We start from the raw sequence: 26,402 nt of genomic DNA, 5'->3' as shown, positions 1-26,402 counted from the left end.
AATACAACTATAACACCTGGAAAAAAAAACACTGATATGGTTAAGGTACATGGGCATGGTCCTAAGCCAATGTTTTACTTATGTGAGCTTTAAAATGCCTATTTTAAAGTTGGAAACAAAAGAATTCAGGATCACAACAAAATTAACTGCAGACCAAATAAGACATATTGTAGGTCAAATTGTGGGGGACGGGGGGGGGGGGCTGAAAGTGAAATATTTACCTAATATATGAAGAAATAACTTATCTTTGAGGATACATAAGAAATACAGAAAAATGGCCAAATGCAATAACATTTTCAACATTTGAAAAAATTAAGTTATGAAGAGAAAAAAAATTACAAAAGGAAAACTAAATATAAGGTTAATAATGAAAATATATAAAGAATCCCTTAAAGCATATAAGATTTTAAGACCTTATTCATTTACTGAAGTAATATTTTTCAGCACATATTATATGCCAATCACTGTTATAGGAACTTAAAAATTAGAATAAGTGATTATTTTTATTATCTTAAGGATATGAAGGGGGAGTTACTGACCAGAAGGGGGCATGAGAGAGCTAGAAATGTACTTTACATTTGCGTGGTGGTGACCTGGGTGTACACATGTATGTAAGCATTCATGGAACTGTACATTTATGATGTATGCATTTTAGTGTATGTAAGCTGTACATCAATTTTTTGTGTGAAAGTGCATTCATACTGCCTTCCATTGTTGCTAACTGTTCTTCTATATTCTACTTCAATGTGAATTCAAAGGACCTTAAAGAAAATTTCTGGCATAGCCAAAGAGTACTATAGGTCTCACTGTGATGACAGATGTTTTAAATAACCCAAGAGGAGAAAAGAGATGCAAATTTATAAGCCAATAATAAATTAAATCATCAGGTTCTATTCATCAAGATATAGCTCAAAAATGTTAATTGAATTTTTTCCAAATGCTTATTTCTCTGTCAGCCGGATAATTATGCTGCCAGATATGAACCTAACCATTTTTCTCTATATCAGATTTTCTCAACAGTCACTGATGTACCAACTTCACAATTTTTGCCATGCACTAGTAACATACAGTTATTTAAATTTTTTACTCACCTTCATTTTATCTTTAATTAGCCTTATCTAATAAAATCTATGAGTTTACTGATTTGAGCCACAGGTTGCATTTTTTCTAATACACATAATATATAACTCTAAAAATCAGAAATGTTCATCAATATACAGGTTAAAGTCATCTCACACTACCATACTAAATATTGGGAGACCTAGCCACAACTGTTTCATCCCTTTGTCCATTCTCCAGGCATTCACTTTCCAAGTCCTGACGTAGCAACATGAGATACAAAGAATATTAGTAAAGCTCATTTCCAGTCCAAACCTCTGTTGAGAACTAGCAGTGGACCTTTAGACAAACTGTTTTGTATCTCTAGCCTTCAGTGTCCTCATAAGATTATGAAACTAAAATGGCCATTACTGAGATTCTTTACAAGTCTAATATTCTACAATATAACATAATCACTGCAATGCAAATGAATGAAGACCCCTGGCTGGGTAGCTCAGTTCGTCAGAGAGTCGTCCTGATATACCAAGGTTGCAGGTTGCATCCCGGTCAGCACACATACAAGAATCAACAAATGAGCCCGGCCAGGCATGGCTCAGCTGTTGACCTAGGATCCAGGTGATCAGGGTTCGATTCCCGGTCAGGGCACATGCCCGGGTTGCGGGCTCAACCAATGACTCTCTCATCATTGATGTTTCTATCTCTCTCTCTCCCCTCCTGTCCTCTCTCTGAAATCAATAAAGATATATTTTAAAAAAAAAAAAAAAGAATCAACAAATGAATGCATCAATAAGTGGAACAACAAATCAATGCTTCTCTCTCTCTCCCTTTCCCATCCCCCCTTCTCTCTCTAAAATAAATCGATAAATAAAATTTTTTAAAAAGAATATAAGTTGTATAAGGTACCATCTCAACTTTAGGTCCACACGAGGACCTGTCTTCAGAATAATATATTAAGGAGAAAAAAACAATGCGAGGCAACTTACAATAACCACAATAAATCAATAAAGCATATTAGTTTTCTAAGTTTATTCAAATTCATTTAAAGCTTTTTACCCTAATCAGTATAGTCAGCTCCTCAAAAAAAAAAAAAAAAAAATCAATTCAAGTAGGTAATCAAAGCAATATTTATATATTTTAAATATTTTATTACAACTGAAATACACACTTCCTCTGATCTGTCGAGGAAAGGCATTTTCATTGAGTATAGATCTGCAAATTAGGGCTGAGCATCATCTTTCTCACTTAAACCACAGCTATGATACATGATCTGAGATCTCTAGCGTTAGTTTTTTAAAATGAACAAAACTTAAAAACACTTGCAAAGCCATCAGTTTAGAAAATTCTCCTAAATGTTTACAATTAGTTTTCCTATCTTTCTAGTTACCTAGTTATCTTAGCCGCACCAAGTCCCAAGGCAGCCATGTGTACAGGCCCAGATGGATGCCTATAGAAGCAGTGAGTTGCGATACAGCACTCTGAGCTTAGGAACCCCATTTTTTTTTATAAGGAGCTGTCAGCAAACCTACCCTTTCCTTGGGAGGAAGACACTATCTCTGTCTTCCAAGGCTATTCCCTATATAAACATCCTTGAAAAGATAGTCCAGAACAAAGTACAGTTAGTGTTTTACCTGAAAGATAAGCAGAAACACAGATAACAACAGATAGAACAGCCTGTTCATCCCTGAATACTTCACTACTATCCAATACCACATCCTGTAACATTTCACCTTATACTATCATAAGTGTTATTGTTAATAACAGATCAAATCAACAGGGATTCACAAGCCATTCCTGAGTACTTTTCCAAATGTCTACTAAGAGGTGTGATTAGCAAAATTTTCTATCTGCTTTTAAACAATGTGAAAAATCTTTTTGCATATAAATCACACTTTGTCAAGTCCAGTCTTAATTACTGAATGCCTTCTGCATCAAAGTTAACCATCACCCAGAAAGATTCAGGGACAAAAATAATGACACAGGAGCCCCCAGGCTCCATCCTCCAACAAGGATAAGAATTAGACAGCTATCCATGAACAAAAACAGCTTTGGGAAAGATCTGCAGTCCACTAAAATTTCAGCAACACAATGAAACAAACAAAAAAATTTGATGCACAAAAAGGGAAGGAAAACAGCTTCAGTTTGCCTACATAACTCACTGACTCCCCCCTCCCACTTACATACACACACAACCCTGGCCCAGCATTGCTCAGCACCAAGAAAAAAATCCCCACCAAAGTTCCCCCTGAGCCCTTGACAGGAACCAGAGCCCAGCCAGCATCCAGCTTCCCCCAGCCTTATGGGTACTGCACAAAGGATCTGCTTTTATTTCACCCCATGCAGAGAGTGGCAAAGCTGAAGCATACAGACATGGCTAGGAACAAGAAAAACATGGGCTACTAACAGCAGCCACGCAGTGGGAACCACCACAGTTCCCATTGACCTCTGCAGAGGGCCCTAGCAACTCTCTACACTGGAAAAAACAACAGCCAAGCACAGCTGCCACAGACTGCCTGTAGATTTCACCAGCTTTTGTCCCACAGGTATTTGCATTCACTGACACCAGCTGTCCTTACCACTCCTTTCCCTCACCTGCCCCCACTGGAGCTTAGGGACCTGCACCAGCAGCCAGCCCAGGCCTCTGCAGCTGTACAAGGGCTAGATGTCTGCCCAAACCACCACTGCCGTGCATATGCTCAGGACTAGTCTCTCTCCAGCTGTGCTTGCATTCCACTGATCTGATGCCTGGTACCAGCCTCCAGGCTGTGTGCATGACCAGGGGAAGACTGTGCAGGCATGAAAGAGCCAACAGCCAGGATCACCATAGCTGCCTGTAGGTCCAGATCAGGTCCTATCTTCTGTCACTACCACTACTAGCCCTGAAACCTAGCTGCTAGACCGGGAGGTGCTATTGAGGACCCAAACAGCCTTGGGAGCCTCTGCAGATTGCCCATAGTGGTAGCCAAACACCACATAGTTGTTGATATACCCCAATTGCCTAAGCCAGCGGAGCCATCATGTCCCCTGACAACCCAGTGCTTTTCACACATACCCCAGCTAGCCTGTCATCCTCTACTACTAGTCTCAGGCGCACAGCATGCACCATCATGCTCCCGCCTGCAGGTGAATGTCTTCCCTTACTGAAGTCAGTCCATAAATTCAGGAAGACGTTGACTGCACCTTCAAATGTATGGACACCTACACAGGTTATGATGCAAAATATCAAGGAAACACAATTCAACCAAAGGAACACAGTAATCCTCTAGTAACTGGCCCCAAAAAAATGGAGATCCCAGAATTGGCTGACAAAAATTTCAAAATAATAATTCTAAAGATGCTCAGAGAGCTACAAGAGAACACAGATCAGGAAAACAATACAAGAATATGAAAGTTCACCAAAGAGTTAGAAAACACAAAAAAGGAATCAAACAAATTTTGTAGCTTAAAAATACAATAACTAAACCAAAGAATTCAATAGTGAGCTTCCACAGCAGACTACACCAAGAAGAAGAAATCAATCAATGAGCTCAAAGACAGATCTTTTGAAATTACCCAGTAAGAGTAAAAAGGAAAAAGAATGAAAAGGTATGAAGAAACCTATGGGTCTTAAGAGACACCATTAAGAGAAATAAAGTATGTATTATTGGATTCCCAGGAGAAGTCAGGGAGAAAGAGATAAAAAGCTTATTTAAAGAAAGAATGGCTGAGAACTTCTCAAACCTGGGAAGGTATTTGAACATTCAAATTCATGAAACTAATAGGTCACCCCAAAATTTCAATCCAAAACCATCTTCTCTAAGACACCTTATAATAAAATGGTCTAAAACCATCACCTTACACATGGTTTGAATTTTAAAAAAGACAAGCAATAACAAATGCTGGTAAGGATATGGAGAACAAGGAATCCCTCTGCACTGCTGGTGAGAAGGTAAATTGGTAAAGCTACTATGTAAAACAGTATGGAGGTTTCTCAAAAAATTAAAAATTGAACTACCATATGATCCAGCAATTCCACTTTTGGGTATTTATCTGAAGGAAAAGAAATTACTATCGTGAAGAGATATCTGTACTCCTGTGTTTATTGCATAATTTTTTCAAGAGTCAAGACATGGAAACAACTTAAATGTCCATCAACATACATGTGGTATGTATGTACAATATATTATTCAGGCATAAAAAAGGTAGAAATCCTGCCATCTGTAACAATATGAATGGGGCTTGAGTGTATTATGCTAAGTAAAATAAGTCAGATGGAGAAAGACAAATACTGTATGACTTCACTTATGTGTGGAATCTAAAAACATAGAACTCATAGAAACAGTGTAGAATGCTGGTCTCCAGGGCCTGAGGGGTGAGGAAAACAGGCAGATGTTGGTCAAATGGTACAAACTTCTAGGTATAGGATGAATAATTTCTGGGGATGCAATGTACAGCATGGTGACTACAGTTAACAAAACTGTACTAAGTGAAATAAGCCAAAGAAAGACAAGTGTCATATGAATTCACTCATATGTGGACTCGAATGAACAAAATAAAGTAGAAACAGACTCACAGATAGAGAACAAACTGACAGCTGTCAGAGGGGAGGGGGTTGCGGGGCTGGGTGAAAAAGGGGAAGGGATTAAGCAAAACAAACAAGTAAAAACTTCATAGACAACAGTATGGTGATTACCAGAGGGAGAGGTGAGAGGAGAGAGGTAGAAGAGGGTATGGGGGGATAAATGGTGATGGAAGGAGACTTGACTTGTGGTAGTGAACACACAATACAATATACAGATGATGTATTATAGAACTGTACACCTGAAACCTATATAATAAAGTTATATAGGTCACCCCAATAAATTCAATAAAAAAGAAAGGAAAAATAATAAGAAAAAAAATGCTTTAACAAACGAAAAAAAATACTGTATTGTATACCTGAAAGTTGCTATGATAATAGAACTTTAATGTTCTCACAACAACAAAATGGTAATTATGTGAGGTAAAGGATGTGTTAACTAACATTATGGTGCACATTTCACAACATATACATGTACAAATCATACATTATACATTTTAAACTTATAGACAATGTTATATGTCAATTATATCTCAATCAAGCTGGGGTGGGAGGAGCATGTTAGCTTGTATTTTTGAAATCTCAGTTTCTGGCATAGAACAAGCACTGAAAAAAATTAATTAAATGAATAAAGAAAACCAAGAAAAAATTTCTTAAAAGTAATTAAGGCTAGATAGTTTAAATCATTTATTCACTTAAGGGTATGTACAAAAGACAGGGGGAAAGCAACTGAACTGTAAAACTGACCAGTCTTCATGGGCATTTAATAACTGCTATACAAAATATTTTAACCATGGCAAACCTATAAAGGCTGAAAGGTTTGGGTTCAGCCAAGAAATAGTTAATACTGTGTTATAACATTAAAGAAACATGTTAGCCTAGAAACTGTACCAGCAGCGGATTATTTTTAACCTATCCACATCCACTGCCCTTCTTGTGATAACAGGCACCTTGATCTCCTAGTGTTGGAAAGCTAGTTGCTCGAGTGTCAGTTCTTTCTAAAACTCAGTTTTTCCATTTTTACTTCAAGAGTACGAACTTATCGTTCTGGTAAATTATTTTATTTGAGTTAGCCGAAGCTTCCTACTGCTTGAACCAAAGAACCCTAAATGGACACAGATTCTATTTCATCCATTCATTTATAGGCAACCTTTCAATATTAAAACAAAATGAGAGTTAACTTCAAAATATTTTTAAATAAATTTACAAAAGTGAAATTTTTGTCAGGCCTAGAGCATAAAATACCATGTATGTTATCATAAGAAAAAAATAGTGTAATATTCATCTATGTTTTTCCAGCAAGGTTTTTAATTCCATTAAGATCTATCATATAAACATCAGGAAAGATCAGTTTTTTATCAGAATCATAAGGAGAAAAAACTGTTTTAATAAAAAATGTGATCTCTACCTCAATTTTAGTTTGGATCTTAATATCCAAGGTGCTTCCTCTGGAGCTCCTGCTTCAAATCATCTCACTATCAAATGAAGGATTTGTGGTCAAATACATGATCAGTATTAAGAGGAGAGACATCTAAAAATATCTATTTGAGCAGCTGACTGGCAGTTCCATTTGTCTTACTGATCTAACAACCTACTGCAAGTATAGGAGCAGAATCAAAACGATGACCAATCCTTCTGAGGTCCTGGACCATAATCAACCTATACCAATAACTTATGAAGGAGAAGTGATTTACCCACCTCTATCTTATCACCTACCTGGTTTCTAAAATTCTAAGTTATGTCCAGTGCAAAGGTTAGAAATGTCTTTCAAAGAAAAAATGTGATTTCAATAGGAAGAAAAAATAGGCATATATTTCTACTCTAGCCTAGGATTTATTATTCACTAGAACAAGTTAATTAAAATGCAATAATCGAGATCCATCAACATTTCTAGAATGTGAAAAGAAAAAGGATACAAAATGAACAGAAAATATAAACCTTTGTCTAGAAAAGTACACAATTTAATTGCGAAGACCAAAAATAGACATGAAACAAAATACTGATAAATAAAAACCAATATATAATTGAATATGTGTTACATTTACCTTTTTTCTTATTATTTTTATTCTAAAGAAAGGCAATTTAAGAAAAGAAGAAAAATGAAAGCAACTAGGTGCTGTTCTGAAACCAAGAATGGTATTCCTTAATCCAGGGTTTTTTACTTCCATTTACATGTAGTCAGAAACTAAATTAAATGCAATCTGTATCTAACATTTTTCTTCAATTCAACGTGTTCCTACTAAGCACACGCTACAGTTTTGGCAACTGTCTTTAGAGTTACTCAAATATTCATGCAAAAGACTGCTTTAGGCAAGGCTAGGATGTTTCTGTTAAAGAGACAGGAGAGGGAGAAAAAAATGATTTTAACATAATTTAAAAGTGTTTCAATTTCATTTTCTGCCAAGTTTCACACTTGGTATTTAGACACTTAGCTTCTGGTACACACTTTTATTATTGCAGCTCCAATTTACCTACCTTCTCAAAAATCAAATGGATGTGCTATTTGCACCTAGAGTTGCCTATTACCAATGATAGTGAGGCAACAGAAGAACATCAATTGCTAAGACCTTCTAGCCAGGTGAAAGTACTTATTATAATACCTCTTCCTTAATAAAAAAGTATCTGTCCTGTAAAGTAAAAGCCCTTGTTGGGGTAACATCTTTGAAAGCAGAAACAGAAACAGACAAAAAACAAAAAACAACACATAAACAAACAAAAGCAACCAAGGCAAGAGACTAAATTACACAAGATTTTTTTTTTTCTATTTTCAAAAAGATGTTGGGCTGGGGGATTTACACTACCTCCAAAACTTATTATAAAAACAAAATAAAAGAGTGATATTGGCATGCCACATATGTATCAATGAAACTGAATAGGTAGTCCAGAAATGGACCACACATATATGGTCAAATAATTTGCAACAAAAGCACCAAGAAAACCCAATGGAAAAGAAAAGTATTTTCAATAAAAAAAAAAAAAAAGGCTACTCATTAAAAGAAAAAAAAAAACTCTGACTGTAACACTGAACACAAAAATTAACTCGAAATGAATCATAGACCTAAATGTAAAAGCCAATACTTACAAAACTTCTAGAACAAAACATGAGAGAAAAATCTTCATAAACTTGGGCTGGGCAAAAATTTTTTAGGAGACTAAAAACACAAACCATGAAAGAATACTTCATAAAAATTAAAAGCTTCTCCTCTTCAAAAATAGTTTAAAAAAATGAAAACACAAGCAAGTAGAAAATAGGCACAATACATAAATCTGACAAAGAACTATGATCCAAAATACATAAAGAACTCTTAAAAGTCAACAATCAGAAAACAAAAAATTTTTAAATAGACAAAATATTTAAACAATTTACCAAAAAAATTATACAAATGACCAATAAATCCATGAAAAGATGTTTAATACCACTGGTCATCAGTGTAACACACATGAAAAACCACAATGAGATACTATTACACAACCACTAGAATAGCTAAAAATATTTAAACTGGCAATATAAATGTTGACAAGGATGGAAAGCAACTGAAATTCTCATATATTGCCGGTGGGAATCCAAAATAGTACAGGCACTCCTAGGTATTACCCGAGAGAAATGGAAAATGTCCACTCAAAAGACTTGTGCATCGATTTTTCATAACAACTTTATTTGTAATAGAGAAAAAACTAGAAACAAGTCAAATGTCTGTTAACAGGTGAATGGACAAACTGTACTATATTTGTTCATAACAAAGGAACAATAATTGCCAGACAAGAGTACATATTCTAAAAATCCATTTATATTAAATTCAAGAACAGACAAAAACAATATATAGTGGACAGAATCCAGATCAGTTGTTGTCTGGGGAAGAGTTGGGAGTGTAGGGAAGGAGAAACACCAAGTGGGAAAGTGCATAAGTGATTTTGGAGACAGACAGGAATGTTTTAATTCCATTTGTGAAATGGGAATAACAACGCACAGGTTAGCTGTAAAAATTAAATGAGATAGTTAACTATACCTGCTACATCACAGAAACACAACTCTGATTAACTGAATCTGTATCTATTGATGTTACGTTTAAGATAAACCAAGAAAATAAGTAATAGGTACATGGAGTAAATCATAAAAGAATTTCTAGAGAAAATAATTTTACATGTCAGCTTTACAAGGAAATGGATGGAAAACACGGGCGGTACTGCAGGTGGAGGGAATGGTAAAGCGCAGAAGAACGGAGGCGGAAAGGAGCAAGTCATGTGTAGGAGATGGCAAAATTAGCCTGTGGCAGCAAGCCTATATAAGGAAGTATCCAAAAAACAAAAAACAAAAAAAGAACAAGGTAACAATCTTCCCATCTGATGTAAATATTCATTTAAATTTTACAGTATGATCCAGAATATAACTTCATCCAGTTGATGCTATGACACAAGATAAAGACATTCAACTGTTAAAGTAGGGAAAAAGAAAAAGTTCCTTCTTTCTGTTGAAAAAATATGAATGCTTACATTCATCTGCTTCAGTCTCTTGGAGGTTGGCCATAACTCTTTCCCCAAAGAAAAAATAATTATTAAAATATAATTATAGCTAAGCAACATATGGACTTGCTGTGCAGCTGTCACTGCACTCCTAAAATTATGAAAGCCTTTACATTTTCCAGATTCTGAATCCTCTAAGTGATTGTTATTTTGGAAAAGATGATATAAAAAAATCTCCTCAGAGAATTATCCAGCTACAAGAATTATTGTTTGAAGGCATGCTGCTTAAAAGGTATCAGAATGCTAAAATTGTATTTCAGAAGACCTAATGTGACCAAGATCAGGATTCTTGAACATTTATAATTCTGAAGTGTTTTTACATGTATACATTTAAATGTGTTTAATAAAAGAATGCGGGATTGCCCTAGCTGGTGTGGCTCAGTGGACAGTCAACCCACAAACTGAAGGGTCCCAGGTTTGATTCCAACCAAGGGCTCATATGTAGGTTGCAGGCTCAATCCCCAGCCTGGGTCAGGGCACGTGCCGGAGCCAACCAGTCGATGTGTCTCTTTCACAATATCTCTCTCTCTCTCTCTCTCTCTGAAAAGCAGTGGAAAAAATATTCTTGGTTGAGGATTAAAAAAAGAAAAATAAGAATGCAGTGTTAGCATTCTTATGGCATTCAAACTAACTTAAATCTTATATTAAGATTCTACATATTTGGCAGAGTAATTCCTCTCTACATTTTATATATAAAACAGAAAAGTATCATTTTATCATTTCTTCTGGGAAGAGATAGCCAAGATAGCTAGTAATAACTTAAGCTAATTTAGTTCCCAGAATGAGAGAAATGTAGAATGAGAATCAGATGCACAATGGGAGACAAAATATTAAAGGGCAATAATACTGACTATTAAACAGAGTAGCAGCAACGTAGCTACAGTGAGGACAACAAAGCTACAGACTAAATTAATTCAAGTCTCTTATTAAGAAAGGATGTAATATGGTGACAGTCAGCAAACAAACAAGGTTTTATCTGCTCCATCTAACATCAGAGCAATATTCAGTCAGAGGCCTTGGCTCAGAGTAAAACACATGGAGACTAAAGAATGACCTTATCTACTATTGCTTTCTTGGGCCCATAATGTTACACATCAATGTAATAGCTGAAATTTTTATGAACACATAAAAAAGTGTTGATGTGTTACATCATTCAGTTTCATAAATAATTTTCCATTTAAAATTTTCTTTTCATGATAATAGTATTTTATACTACAAAATACTTTTCAAAGCCTTTCCTATAGATACAGGGGTAGGCAAAAATAATTTTACAATTATAATACAAATAAATAATATAATAATTAATAAATATACAAGAATAAACTCTGCTTCATGTACTCACAACTGTAAACCTACTTTTGCCACCACTGTATGTATGTATACACTGAAAAGGATATCTATTTTAAGAACTATAAATTAGAAGAAAAAAGTTTTAATAAGATTAACAATAAAATTCTAGTTAAGACCCACTACTGTTTTTTCTTTATTTGTTTTTAATATGAGAATTGCAAATCTTTTTACATCAAATGGCTGAAGAAAGGACAAACAATGAGCGAAGTCCCTTTAAGTATAGCTCAAAGTCTTCATTTCTGTAAATTAAATTATTTTATTTAGAGGTGAGGTACATCGGCATTACTCAGATTACAGATTTGACCGAAGAGGTTCAAAATTTAAAGGAATAAAAAAGTCTCTTATTGAGATGTCCTAAGAGCTACTAATGGATAAATGGAGGAGGAGAAAGCATCCTGAATCTCTTGCTAAGAGTGTGAAGTATATTTTGGGCTATCCACCTTAGAACCATGCTAACCCAACTGCTGGGTATATAGAAAAAAGAATACACACATATCAATAAAGAGTAAATTTAAATTAAGCTCTTCCTGGACAAACCACTGCTAGAGTCATTAGTTTTGTCAATGATTTTTCTTTATACTTTTTTGTGTCTCTCTTCCTTAATAAAATCTTATTTGAAAAAAATAAAAAAGTACATTTTTTAAAAGTTTAAGCAAGATATCATGAAATGGGCAAAGAAATTTAAAATATATAAAGGTGACAAAAAAATACTAGAAAAATAAAAGCTAAAGATTAGGAATTAGAAGAGTGCCATAAAATAGTAGTGGAAAAAGAACATTATGAAAAAAGATGAAAACAACTAAAAATGGATAAAAATTAAAAGGAAATAAAATCAGTAACTTAAGACACTAAACGTAGGAAACAAAAACCATCTCTTAATCAATGTAACATTAATAACATAGCAATGTTAATTCAAAAGTTGAACACCTTTACTCAAAGATTCTTCAAACTAAGACTGCTTTGCACCCTAGCCAGTTTGCACAGTGGTTAGAGTGTGGGCCCTCAGACTGAAGAGTCCCCAGCCTGAATCTGACCAAGGACACAGGCCTCAGCTGCAGGCTTGATCCCTGATCCCTGGCCCTGGTTGGGGAGCAACCATTAACATGTTTCTCACATTGATGTTTCTCTCTCTCCCTTCCACTCTCTCTGAAAAGCAATGGAAAAAATATCCTCAGGTAAGGATGAATTAAAAAGAAAAAAAAAAAGACTGCTTTGCCTTCTCAAGTTTTCATGAAAACTTTACTCGGCAAATAATCTCAGGATGGTAAGCCAAAGAGTAGAGGGCACAGTTCCTCATACCAATGGCTTCTATCCCTACTGCCCTTGGCTTTTCTAAGGCACTTATGTGAGAAGATGACACATTCTTTAAAGAATTCTGAACAAGGAGCAGGCTCTAAGTCTCATTTGACTTACCTCTCATGAGCAGTCAATGAGTACAACCAAACACAGACCCACCCACATCCCACATGCGTGAATTTTCAACAAAAAAGTTAATCAGCTCTAAGAAAGCTTTTTTTTTTTTTTGGTCAGTGCTAACCTAAAAGCAACAGGTAGATCTACTGAGTACACTAGTAAATGATGGGAAATGTTTGTGAATCTTGTTTCTAACACGCTTCCTCCCCCAACTATTGCATTTTTAACTTGGCAAGAACCTATCCCTGTAAGTGTTCACAGGTGGGTTAAGATGTTCACTTTTTACATAAAATTCAAGAAAATGTATGACTTTTGAAATCCTAGCATTCTTAGGTAGACTTTAGAGCCATTAAAATCTTCAAATGAACCACTTGCCGTCACTAAATTTTATAGATGAAGAAAGTAAACTCAAAGGGAATCAATAAATAATACTACTAAAAAACAAAACAGTAAACTCAAAGGGGTTAAGTAGCTTGCCCAATATCATGGAGCAAAAAGAGACCAGAACTCAAGTCTAATGTTCTAAAAACAAAATATAAAGTCAATGGGAGAAATTACTAGGACTCAGCCTTTTAGATTTAAGATGTATTGATTGGTGAAAAAACTGCAAAACCACATTACATTATAATCCCATTTCTGCTTTTTAAAAATTATATATACAAATACGCGGGGGGGTGAGAGAAAGCGAGAGAGACAGGTAGAATAAGATAGATTCAGGGAAGAGGGTTCTGAACCATTCATTTAACTAGAAATAGGAAACAAATCAAGTTTCAATAGCAGAAAAACACACCACCACCAAAAAATCCCAAAACACACATAACAAAATAAATATCTGGGCCTCTCCTTTCCTTCTCCTCAGATGTATTGCAGCAGTGACCTTCTGGAGTCTATAACACTATCAAACTCTTAGAATAATTCGAGGGGGGGGGGGCGCATTTCAGGCCCAGTAGAAATGGTATAACCTCTCATAGGAGGCTAGTGGAGGAGAGGTAGAATTTCAGCAACTGGGGTCTATTAGCAACAGAAACTAACTTTATGAGTTTCTATAGCTGTTGTATTTTACAGTGAGCACATGCTGATACAAAGATCACATTTTCTGTTGATGAAATACTGCCATTTGTGACAACATAGATGGATCTTGAGACTATCATGCTAAGTAAAATAAGTCAGAAGGAAAAGGACAAGAACCATATGATGTCACTCATATGTGGGATATAAAACAGAAAGCAATAAATGAACAACCAAAATAAACAAAATCACAGACTCACACAACAGTTGGTGGTGGTTACCAGAGGGGAAGGGGGTTGGGCTGGGCAGAGAATTAAAAGGGTAAAGGGGGTCAAATATATGGTGACAGAAGGAGACTAGATTCTGGATGGTGAGAACACAATGAAATACACAGATGCTGTATTATAGAACTGTACACCTGAAATTTATATAATGTTATTACCCAATGTTACCCCAATAAATTTAAATAAATAAAAGGGGAGGAATCACTTTTTTTTCCTTTTTAAAAGATTTAGACAAGCAAATACATATATCTCCCAGAAAAGAAAACGCATCTCAAAATAGCTTAGTCTCAGTCTCCCTCTCTTCCCCTCTCCTCCTGTCCCCAATCATATGTGCACATGTATGCACACATACACCCCCCAAACATATGACTATGTCATTGGGGTTGACCTTGAATTTATTTTAATCTGTCTTCACATTAAATGTGGTCTTCCCTTAAGAATAGGATAACATTAGCATGTAAGGATAATTCTAACAAAAGTAAAAGTCTGATTATAAAATGCATTTTCCTTTAGATACATAATAGTAATAGAAAGTGAATTAATGTATTTGAAATGAATATTTGTAATTCAAAATTATTTTTATATAAACTCACGGTGCTAAAGTGTTTTGGTGTTTTTTTAAATCATGTTAAAAATAACATTCTTGGTAGGCTAAACATCCCCTGCCTCCCTTCCCATAAGTTTATTATTATACTGTAGCACTCCTTGCACGGTGAGTAAAGACAATGCTAACCTTGAGCTCAGTCCTCTACGTAAATTATGAATTTCAGAATCAATTGGTCTAAACAATGAGATTTTTTTATATAGTTCTCAATAGAATCTTATGCTGGTTAGCTGTCTCTCCAGGTTATTTTGATTTCTCAAGGTTTTTGAATATTAAATATCTGCTCAAAGAGTAAAGGATGTCCTAACTTTGGAAATTTTATTTCCTTCACTCCTCCTCTCCCCATTTCCTTCTCAACCCAGTCAAAGCTGGTGTGTACCTCTATAATTCTACTCCAAATACTCACATAAAGACCATTCACTGTCAAATTTAACACGTTGCTACCCCCTTATTCAGAGACTCTCTTTAACCTGGTGGTCCCTCTAACCAATCCTCTTTTGATTTTTCCACAAGCTCCCCTCACAAAGCCAAGACTTTGACACTAAAGTATCTCAGGGTTTCACTCTCTTAGAGCCTTTTCTCTTCTCACTTTCAACTACCACCTTCATGCAGTTACTACTGTCTATCTATACCACCAGCCTACACCTTTCTCCTACATTCAAAAAACCATATATTTAATGACCTGCAGCATGGGTTCAAAAACTTTAGGATACATAGGAATCATCTGGAGGGCTTATTCAAAATCAGATTTCTGAGCCCCACCCCCACAGTTTCTAATTCAGTAGGTCTGGAAAAAAACAAAGAATTTGCATTACTAGTAAGTTTCCAGATGACACACCCTTTGAGAACCATTAGCCTACAGAATTCTCCCTTGGAAAAGCCACAGGACCTTAATTTCAACACAAATTAATAGATCTCCCAGGATCTACCCTGGTCACCTCCAAACCTTTCTCTACACAACATCCAGAGTGATCATTCTAAACCTGATCATATCATGATTCTTTATTTAACATATTCTAATAGTTTCCAAGGAACCTTAAGACAAATAACAAAATCCTTAACATGGTTTATGAAGCTGTGAATGACCCAGTCTTTGCCTACTGCACCACATGCTATCATTCTCTCTCTTTTTTTTACACTCCAGCCACAGTGAACTCTTTCAGTTTCTAGCAAAAGCCAAGTTGTTTGCTGTTCCAAGAGATTTAAACAAGATGTGCTGCCAGAATTTTTTTTTCCTCAGCTCAAGTCATCTTCCTTGCCTCCTCTTCTCCACTAGGTCAGCAAGGTCTTATATCACCCTATATTTCTTCTTCTTAACACTTTCCACAATGGCGATTACACAATGAATTGTGCAATTAGCAGTTTACTCTTTGTTCCTCACCCTTCTGGCATACAAACTCAAAGAAGTCAAATGTCTATCTAGTTCCCATTGAATTTTCAACCTCTTGCATAGTGACTGGCACACAAATGATCTGTTGAATTAAATATTTGTCTTGCAACACCAAATTATTTTGAAACCTTCAAAGGAAAGTTATTATTAAAAAGGGACTGGCCCTGGCTGGGTGGCTAGGTTGGTTGGAGTGTTGTCTGTACACCAAAAGGTTGTGGGTTCCACCCCCGGTCAGGGCGTGTACAAGAGGCGATCGATGTTTCTCACATCGATGTTTCTCTCTCTTCCTTCCTCTCTCTCTAAAAATCAATGGCAAAAACAAACAAACAACAACAAAAAAACATCCCCAGGTGAGGATTAAAAAACAAGGGGGGGCGGGCTAGAGACTTTTTTTTATTATGCTTTAATACTTACAAATGAGGAAGCATCACTAGACTCTACCATCTGGGAATTTAAATCAAGAAAAATAATACATTAAAAATATAAAATGAAATCTTCCTATCGCAAGCTCTTCTGTAAAACAAGATATATAGAGGTATATTATTGTTTACTATCTGCACCAGCAGAGTAGCACTAATATCAAAGGCCATTCAGTAATCAGTGTATAAGGCAGCCTAAGATAATTTTTGCCAAAAAAATAAAATTAATTTACTTATAAACCTGCATCAAAGAGTGCACTCAGGCTTAGCAAAAAAAGTGGTTTTAGATCATGCTAGAAAAAAAGATGGGGCAGCTGCCTGGAATTAAACCTAAACATGGATAACCATAACCACATATTGCATAATAAATATGAATATAACCAAGAATTAAAATATCATGCATATAACCAAGAATTAAATTATCATGTAAACACATGCTCTACAGATTCTGATCTTTAAAATGGAAAGAATACCTGCCACCTATAATTCATTCACCCACTCTTTTTCTCTAAAGTGCAAGCTAAATTAGCATAGCACTGGCCTAAGTAGCAAACACAGAAGAGGTATAATGATCTTAAGATGTAATTTTAACTAATATAGCAGAATTTACATATAAATAAAAGTTATATTCATTCACAGTAGTCGTCTTTTAGAGACCATTTCGAGTTGCCACCACACAAAGCAATTTTGGTACTCCTCTTTTCTGATCACTTTCTTAGCTACCTTATATAGGTTTTATCCCTTTGGTTACTGCTTCTTTTGAACTAAAATCGCATTTCTCATTATGATCCTTAATCTTATGTATGAAACCCAGTTCAGAATGACTTCCTATTTTTCCAAATATCAAATCCATTCTCAGAAAACATGATTTACTTATATGTAGGCTAAAATAATGAGGCTGAAGGCACTTAAGAAATGACAAAGGAATTATTCCAAAAATATTTTTGAACAACAGTGACATTACTGACATAAGTTCAAGCTAACCTTTAGACACATAAACTCTAGTATGTTTACTTAAAAACTGGTCACATTTCTACTTTGGGCACAACTCATAGGACTCATCCCTGACTTCTGGTTTTCCTGAATAGGAGATCCTGTAATGCAAAAGTACATTTACTACAAACTACAGACTAAGAAATGGAACAAGTTTTAAGAATAAAACCTGGTGGTTTATTCTAGCAACATGGCTTGGGAGACAGTATAGTACACTAAAAAGAACATGGCTGTAAAATGGCATAGGCCAAGGTTCAACTTCTTGCTTGTCCTCTTAGTAGCTGCATGACTGGGCTTTGAGTCTGTACAACATGAGTAAGTCGATCCGTAAAATGGGAATACTACCATCAAATAGATGAGCCTTTATAAGGATTATATTACATAATATATTATCTTATTGGAATTCTAGCCCCTAACATCTTCAAAGAATCCTCAAAAGAACCTAAGAGGCTATCTATTCCAAACTCTCCATTTTACTAAGACCCACAGAGACCAAATGGTTGCCAAGGTCACACAGTTACTTAATAGGAAAGACAATACTTCTGGCAGGTTCCTTATTTTCCCAGTGCATGTTTACTAAATCAGTTGGTGTTTGTAATTCTAGGTTGTACAAGCCTGTGACAGAAGGTCTCAAAGAGGCTTTCTGAGACAGTAATAATTCAAGGCCACTAAAGGACAATGTTAGCAAATATGATACTGGCAATCATAGAAATAATCTAGTCTTATATATTAAATATCTCCTTTGGATTTTAAGTCTGTTTTTAAAGTTAGATTATTTTCATTTACAGCTAAAACTACCTGATTCAGCATAAATTCAGTTTTCTTTAAAGATCCTTTTCTAAGGAAAACATGAATACTGTGTTAAATCAAGATACTAGGAAAAAAAATGAATGTGTTTCTCACTTATTAAGTATGGTAACTGGTTGTAATAAACCCAAAGAGTTACCAGTTTTCCTCCAAGTAAAATTCATATCCATACTTAAGCCAAGGGTTCTTTACTAAGGATCAAAGCTTGAAATGCACAATCTCAAGTTAATTTAAGATAATATCAAGGAATTTTATTATTTTCTTACTTAATCCCAAAGCCAATTTCTTCATATATTTTAAAACAGATTATGAAAGGCGTTCTATCTTGAACATGAAAGAAAAATGAGTATTTGAGTACCTCACTCTGGCCTAGATGCTTCTGGGTTTTGAATCCTAGGTATAAATTACCACAGTGAAAGTGCTCATCATCTTTAATTTATCATGTGAGTAACCAAGACATAATTACACTTGGGCATGCCAATTCAAAAAGGGTCTATGAGAACCAACACAATTTTTAATACCTGAAATAAGAAACTATGGAGATAACTCTTATATTGAAAGCCTGTTCCTAAAAGAAAACTGATCAATATTACAATAAAAAAATTTTAGAGAATACAAAAAAAATCATACATTTTCTGAATTTAATTAAAATCATAATTTGTCTCATAGCCACAAAATGTATCACTGATTAATTTCAATTTTTGAGTTTTTGAAGAGGCTAACTACTACTACTGTGAATTAAGAAGATGCTCCAAATAAACTAGACCTTGCTAGTTAAAATGCTAAATGTTAGTAATCAATCTCTTAAATGAACCTGTTTTTACAGAGAAATTTTTCATCAATAATGACCGGGTGTTGTTTTTCAATTTCTACATCCTAACCATAAATTACTGGGAAAATAAAGATATAAAAATCATAATTTCCCAAATAATCAATCCTTTTAAAACAGCCAAAGTATTATCTTTACGTGCTAATGATTCTATTTTAAAACTTCAGCAACAGTGAGAAAAAGTAGCAAGACTATAAAACATAATAGAAGCAATAAAGGATATTGTAATGAGCCATGTGAGATATCATGACAACAGACATCTGAAGGGGAAAATGCTTAGAATACATAAAAAAGGTAAAGCAAGAGACATATAAGCACTATCTAATCCAATCTCTGGATTTTAAAATCAACAGTTTCACAGAATACAGAGAAAGTTTAAAAAATAATCAGTGAATAGATGTCAATTGTATTAGAGAATATTCACAACTTTGACTTTCTCTACATTAGGCAAATAAACTGCCCAAGAGCCAATTTATTTTCTAAGCTTCTTTAAATTTCAAGTAAGTATGTACTACATAGGTTCTACAATATCTTACAGGCTAAATCTGGGGGCTTAAGTCTACTAAATCACAACCCCTTCCATCAGGATTTCAGCTTCAAAAACAGTCAACATTTTGCCCAGCCAGGCGTGGCTCAGTGGTTAAACATCGACCTAGGATCCAGGTGATCAGGGTTCGATTCCCGGTCAGGGCACAGGCGTGCAGGAGGGATTTAGGTCAACATTTTCAAAATATGGATTATAAAAATTTCTGATTGCAGAATTATAACTCCAATCATAAAAGATACACACTCCAACAGTTGAAACCATAGGTGTAGAAGAAAGAACTACAAAGTCTCATGAGAGAAGGACTGAACAAGATTAACAGGGAAATGCAGCAACATTATTAGCAGAGAGGGAAAAGAAATAGATAAATTTAAGTTTATCTGTCCAAAGTAATTTATAGGTAATAAATATGAAGCCTATAAATTAATATTCAAGAAAAGGAGCCTGGGAAATAAAAAACAGAATTAAGTTAAAGACAATTTAGAACAATGCTGGGAAATTTTTAAGACTATAAAATGAAAAGGGGAGATGAAAATTAAGGCCTTCAATGAACTAGCTAGACAATCCAAGCTCAAAATTTAAAGTGTCAGGGATTATAAGGAGAAGAGAAGGAAAAGTAATAGAGAAAAATATCAATAACTAATTAACCAAAGTAGCTATAACTATTAAGGCTGAGAAGTACATAAAAAAAGAGTAACACCTCACCTGTCTGAACACAGTTAAGAAACAGAAAATGAGATTTCTAAATAATCAAAATGTCACAAGAGCCATGAACTTAAAGATAACATGCCATTCTCCAGAGTCAAGTCACTATTTTATGCACAATTCTATATGGTCTCATTCAGTTTCCAATTAGCAAACTAGAAATGGCAAGTAAATCATAATGACATGTGCAAGATAAGGTAGATGACAATAGAAGAACAAACAGAAAAGAAAAACTAAGAAGCAAACAAGAATTCAAAAGAATACAAGTTTTAGGACCAGTTGGCATAAAGATATAAACATGTATACAAATCAATGGTGAAAGAACATCACTGTATTTTAACACAGTAGCATGATAACAATTTCTATGAGTAAACCTACATTAAAAAAAAAAATAGTTCAATAGTTCTATACCTTCTGTTTAAGAAGCTAGAAAAGGGCTCCATTAAAAGATGGACTAAATATAAATTTTCCTGCCAATTACTCCAGATATCCCATTGCAATAAAAACAATGCATACTGAAAGAAATAAAGCCGTAAGAGCAAAAAAATTAAAATTGGGGAAATGGGTAGAGAGGGAATTCAACAAATTTCTTAAAGATGAAAGATGTGAGACTGACTGATACAAGCAGAGAAAGCCTCCTCATAACCTTCAAGAGTGATGCAATACGTCTGACAAAACCCCAGAGAAGCATGATTACAAAGTAAATGGTACAGCAAAGGGTGTGAATAGTGGGGCTAAAAATTACATGACTAGATACATTTCCCATCCCCCATTTCCAAGCAGCATCTAAACTGACTTTTACCTCCAGGCAAAAAGATAGTCAACTTTTCTCCAAACAAAGTGAATGACTACCTAGGGAAAGATAAGTAGGGATGCTGGGGCAGAGTAATAAACTCACCTCATCCAGCATTTAGAGGACCCACAGTCTGGAAGCTAGCTCCCCTCCCCTCCCTCTTACCCTAAAACAATGCTTGCCAAGAGAAAGGCCCTACCCTGTACCTTCCTGTCCCCTAAGCGTTGTGGTCAGAATTCCTACTCAAAGGAAAAACCTGATAGGGAAAACAATCCAAGGAACAGGGTGAAAGGGGGAAGACCCAGACCAGAAACGTAGTCCTTTTTTTCTAAACATGAATAGAAAGCCAAGAATCATCAGTCATATAAGGAAAACTCAGCATGAAAAAGAATGATTACAAAAACAAACATCATAACTGACCAGCAAATAAGAGACAATTGAGGAAACACAAGGTCTTTTTTAAATGTGCTTTATTTTGATGTAGTCCCATGTGTTTATTTTTCCCTTTGTTTTCCTTGCACTAGCAGATGTATCAGCAAACTTATTGCTACAAGATATGTCTGAGATTTTGCTGCCTGTGGTTTCTTCCAGGATTTTTATGGTTTCACGACTTACATTTAAGTCATTTATCCATTGAGTTTACTCTTGTATGTGGTTTAAGTTGGTCATCTAGTGTCATTATTTTGCATCTACCTGTCCAATTTTCCCAACACCATTTATTGAAGAGACTGTCTTTACTCCATTGTATGCTCTTGCCTCCTTTGTCAAATATTAATTGACCATAATGGCGTGGGTCAATTTCTGGGTTCTCTGTTCTGCTCCACTGATCTATATGTCTGTTCTTGTGCCAGTGCCAGGCTGTTTTGATTACAGTGGCTTTGTAGTATAATTTGATATCCAGTATTGTGATCCCTCCACTTTGTGTTCTTCTTTCTCAAGATTGCTGTGGCTTTCCAGGGTCTTTTTTGATTCCATGTAAATTTTTGGAGTATTTGTTCTAGATCTGTGAAATATGCTGTTGGTATTTTAATAGGGATTGTGTTGAATCTATAGATTGCTTTGGATAGTATGGATATTTTAATGATGTTAATTCTTCCAATCCCTGAACATGGCATATTCTTCCATTTGTTTGTATCTTCCTCTATTTCTTTTTTCACTGTCCTGTAGTTTTCCGAGTATAGGTCACTTACCTCCTTGGTTAAGTTTATTCCTAGGTATCTTATTTTTTTTTTTGTTGCAATGGTAAATGGAATTTTTTTGTTGTTTCTCTTTCTGAGAGTTCATCATATTGGTGTATAGAAATGCCATCGACTTCTAGATGTTAATTTTGTATCCTGCTACTTTGCTGAATTCATTTATTAAATCAAGTAGTTTTTTGGTGGATTCTTTAGGGTTTTCTATGTATACTATCAGCTTCTGCACAGAAAAAGAAACCACCAAGAAAATGAAAAGGGAGCCCACTGTACGGGAGAACATATTTGCCAATTAACACATTTGATAAGAGGTTAATTTCCAAAATATATAAAGAACTCATACAACTTAACAAAAGGAAGACAAACAACACAATTAAAAATGAACAAATGACCTAGACACTTCTCCAAATAGAAGATTCATATGGCCAAAAGACATATCAAAAAATGCTCAAAGTCACTAATCATCAGAGAGATGCAAATTAAGACGACAATGAGATATCACTTCACACCTGTCAGAATGGCTACCATCAACAAATCAACAAATGACAAGTGCTGGCATAGATGTAGAGAAAAGGGAACTGAGGCAGAAATCCAGGCAACTCCAAATAAGTAGGGAACACAGTGCAACAGGTACTATGCTGACAAGTATAGGGCAGGCAGGGGGGGAGGTAGACAGAGGGGTTGAGCAACTATGATAAAGGCATATAGTACAAGAAAAGGGGGCAATTAGAAACACCAAAGAAACAGAAAGTCATGTCCAATTTTTCAAAATTCAATTGCTAGATTTTGAGTAATTGATAATATAAATAAAATAAAATCCACTGGATCTTGATGTGATAAACATTTTTCCTCAAGTGGCCCAAGAGGCTGCTTAACACAATTTGTAGAAAAGAAATCATAATCTAAGCATACTACCTGGCCCAGCATTAAATAACACTTACATAATCATAATATCGAAACTATTCACTGGTTTTCATCATTTAGAAAGAATCCATGCACATGACAGCTGGGATTATTTGGGTGGACGAGGGGGAGAGATATATATTTATCTAGGCAATAAGAAGTACAGCTACCAATTGAGAAGGAAAAGAAAAAAGATAAAACGGAAAATACAGATGTCTAAATTGGTAAATTAATAGAAGTGTGGATCAACATTTAATAGAAACTGGTGTGTTTCAGCCTGGCCAGCGTGGCTCAGTGGTTGATCGTCGACCTCTGATCCAAGTGATGGAGGTTCGATTCCCAGTCAGGACACCTGCCCAGGATGCTGGCTCGATCCCCAGCAGGGGACATATAGTAGGCAGCCGATCAATGACTCTCTCTCACCATTGATGTTTCTATCTCTCTCTCAATCCCTTCCTCTCTCTGAAATACATTAAATATATATATATATATATATATATATATATATATATATATATATTAAAAAAAGAAAGAAACCAGTGTGTTTCATAAAAACAACATAGCCTTCTTTGTTGCATATTCATAAATAAACCTCCCCCATGAACGCCACCTATTTCCTAAGAGGAGAAAAAGTCCTTTAATTAAAGATAAGTTTCTTTCAGTTTAAAATAATTTCAGGTTAACTCAGTTTTTAAGATAGTGATTCTCTACCTGGGGTGAGTATGTCCCCCAGGGGACATTTGCAATGTATGGAGATATTTTTGGCTATATAACTCGGGAGGCACTACTAGCATCTAATGAGAATCAGCATGCTGCTATACATTCTATAATGTATAGGCCAGCCACTCACAACAAACAATTATCTAGCCCAAAATGTCAATAGTGCCAAGCTGAAAACCTTGCTTTAAGGGAACTCTTCAGACTTTTTAGAAAAATTTTTGTAGTTTCTCTCTGCTCCTCATTCTTATGATAGCATGGGAGCATTCAGAAAAGTTTTGTGGGCACAGGGAGTGTTAAGATTGGTCTGAATGCAGACCCCATGGACTGCCCTCTGGGTCCTCACAGGCCTCTGAGGTTTGGTCATTGGCCCTCAAAGAGTCATAATGGCATATGCTGATGTGTATATTGGATCAGTATCCAGTGAATCTCCTAACTTGGTCCCACCTCAGTTCCTGTTGGTATGAATATTCTTAGAGCCTCACAGACCTCTTTACGCAGTCCATGCTTCTAGTTAAGGCAACACTAGCTGCCTAACAAATAAACCCCAAATTTTCAGTCACTTCACATAATTAAAATTTCTCATTAAAATTACAATCTGGTGTGGGTGCCCCTGTTTGGTGCACAGCTTTCTCCCACATGCTAATTTAGGGACTCTAGATCCTTTCAACCTTATGGCTCTACCACCTCACAAAAGCCCCAGCTTCTGCATCTGGTGGGAAGAGAAAGTAGAGAAAGAACACCTGCTTTTCAGCCACCTCAGCCCAGAAGTTATAACATATTTCCATTCACATTCCAATGGCGAAAACCAGTCACAGGGCCCCACCTCAATGGAGGGAGGGAGGATGGTGGTACAGGAGAAAGTGACTGAGAAATGTGTTCCTGGCCGAGCAACCACTTCCCAATGAGAACTATACTACAAGAAGGAGCACAAACTATGGTAGACATTGAGCTGAATCTGACACAGCTGCCCTCCCCACGGTCCCTCCCCTCACAGTAGTAGCCACAAGACAGGCTTGCTGGCTCTCTGATAATTTCTATTTCCTTTACTACGATTATGTGAGAACTTCCAGATGTCTTTTATACCACAAAAGAGCCATGGGAAACTCACAGGATGCACCTCTGGGCCTCACTCTGACTAAATACACCATTTTGTTCCCCTGCAGCCACCTTACGTCAGCATAGGGCCAGGTACAGGACAATAAGCTAGTAAGTAGCTGCACAGGTTCTGAATTTAAGCAGTCAGGTTCCAGAGGCTGTACTATTCTGCCTCTTCATACTAAAATAATCAATGAATATTTATCAAGTATCCACATCTTGCAAAACAGCCTAGGAACTATTACAAACTCCCCACTATGATACACAGCACTGTTTTTCTTTACTTCTGGATTGCTAATCTTAAATGTTATAGTAAAACCAACATGCAAAATTATACAGTGAGCAAAGCTAGTCTTCAGAAGTCCCTCACCTTCCTCTTCACTTGAACAACATACCTATGTCCTCATTCCCAAGGCATCCTACCTCATTACTCTAACCCAGTAATAATGTTACTTAGACTGGACTGTTCTCTCCCCAGATCTACCACTACCCCAAACCCATCAAAACATACCTACACAGATTTCATAATGTCCACAGGGATCTGAGCCTTCTTTGTTAAAAATTATCTAATCTGATAAACTACTTCTGCTGATATGTGGCATTTGGCAGCCAAAAAACAAGTTACTTTAATGGTGGAAAATTCAGCAGGAGATGGCTTAAATTTAAATAACTTAGATTGGTCATGGAGAAAAAAGGATAGATTTCTATTACATATATTTGTGTCCCTCAAACACTGCATAAAAACTATCCACACCAATTCTGTGCATGTCTTATTCTTAAAAAAAAAAAAAAACAATTTTTAAGTATAAATTTTTAAATTGAAACAAGTCAACTTAAAGTATTGTATCTATTACCCTAGCTGGTTTGGCTCAGTGGTTAGAGCATCTGCCTGTGGACTGAAGGGTTCTGGGTTCGATTCTGATCAAGGGCATGTATCCCATTTGCAGGCTTGATCCCCAGCCCCAGTCAGGGGATGTGGGAGGCAACCAATCAATGAGTCTCTCTCACATCAATGTTTCTCTCTCTCTCTCCTCCACTCTCTGAAAAGCAATGGAAGATATACTCTACGGTGAGGATTTAAAAAAAAGAAAAAAGGTAGGCCCCGCCAGTGTGGCTAAGTGCTTGGGCACTGACCCATGAACCTGGAGGTCATTGTTTGATTCCCAGTCAGGGTACATGCCTGGGTTGTGGGCTCAGTCCCCAGTAGGGGCCATCCA

The 26,402-nt window shown here is 35.8% G+C and overlaps 1 protein-coding gene across 18 annotated transcripts in view; it reads right to left on the bottom strand.

Moving 5' to 3' along the window:
* Window positions 1–26,402, bottom strand: part of OSBPL8 (oxysterol binding protein like 8) — a 211,050-nt gene that overhangs the window by 124,219 nt on the left and 60,429 nt on the right. The window lies entirely within an intron of this gene.

Source organism: Miniopterus schreibersii (assembly GCF_964146895.1).
Source record: "Miniopterus schreibersii genome assembly, chromosome: 2".
NCBI classification, from domain to species: domain Eukaryota; kingdom Metazoa; phylum Chordata; class Mammalia; order Chiroptera; family Miniopteridae; genus Miniopterus; species Miniopterus schreibersii.
Note: the sequence above shows the minus strand (reverse complement) of the source record. Positions and strands in the feature narration are given on the sequence as shown.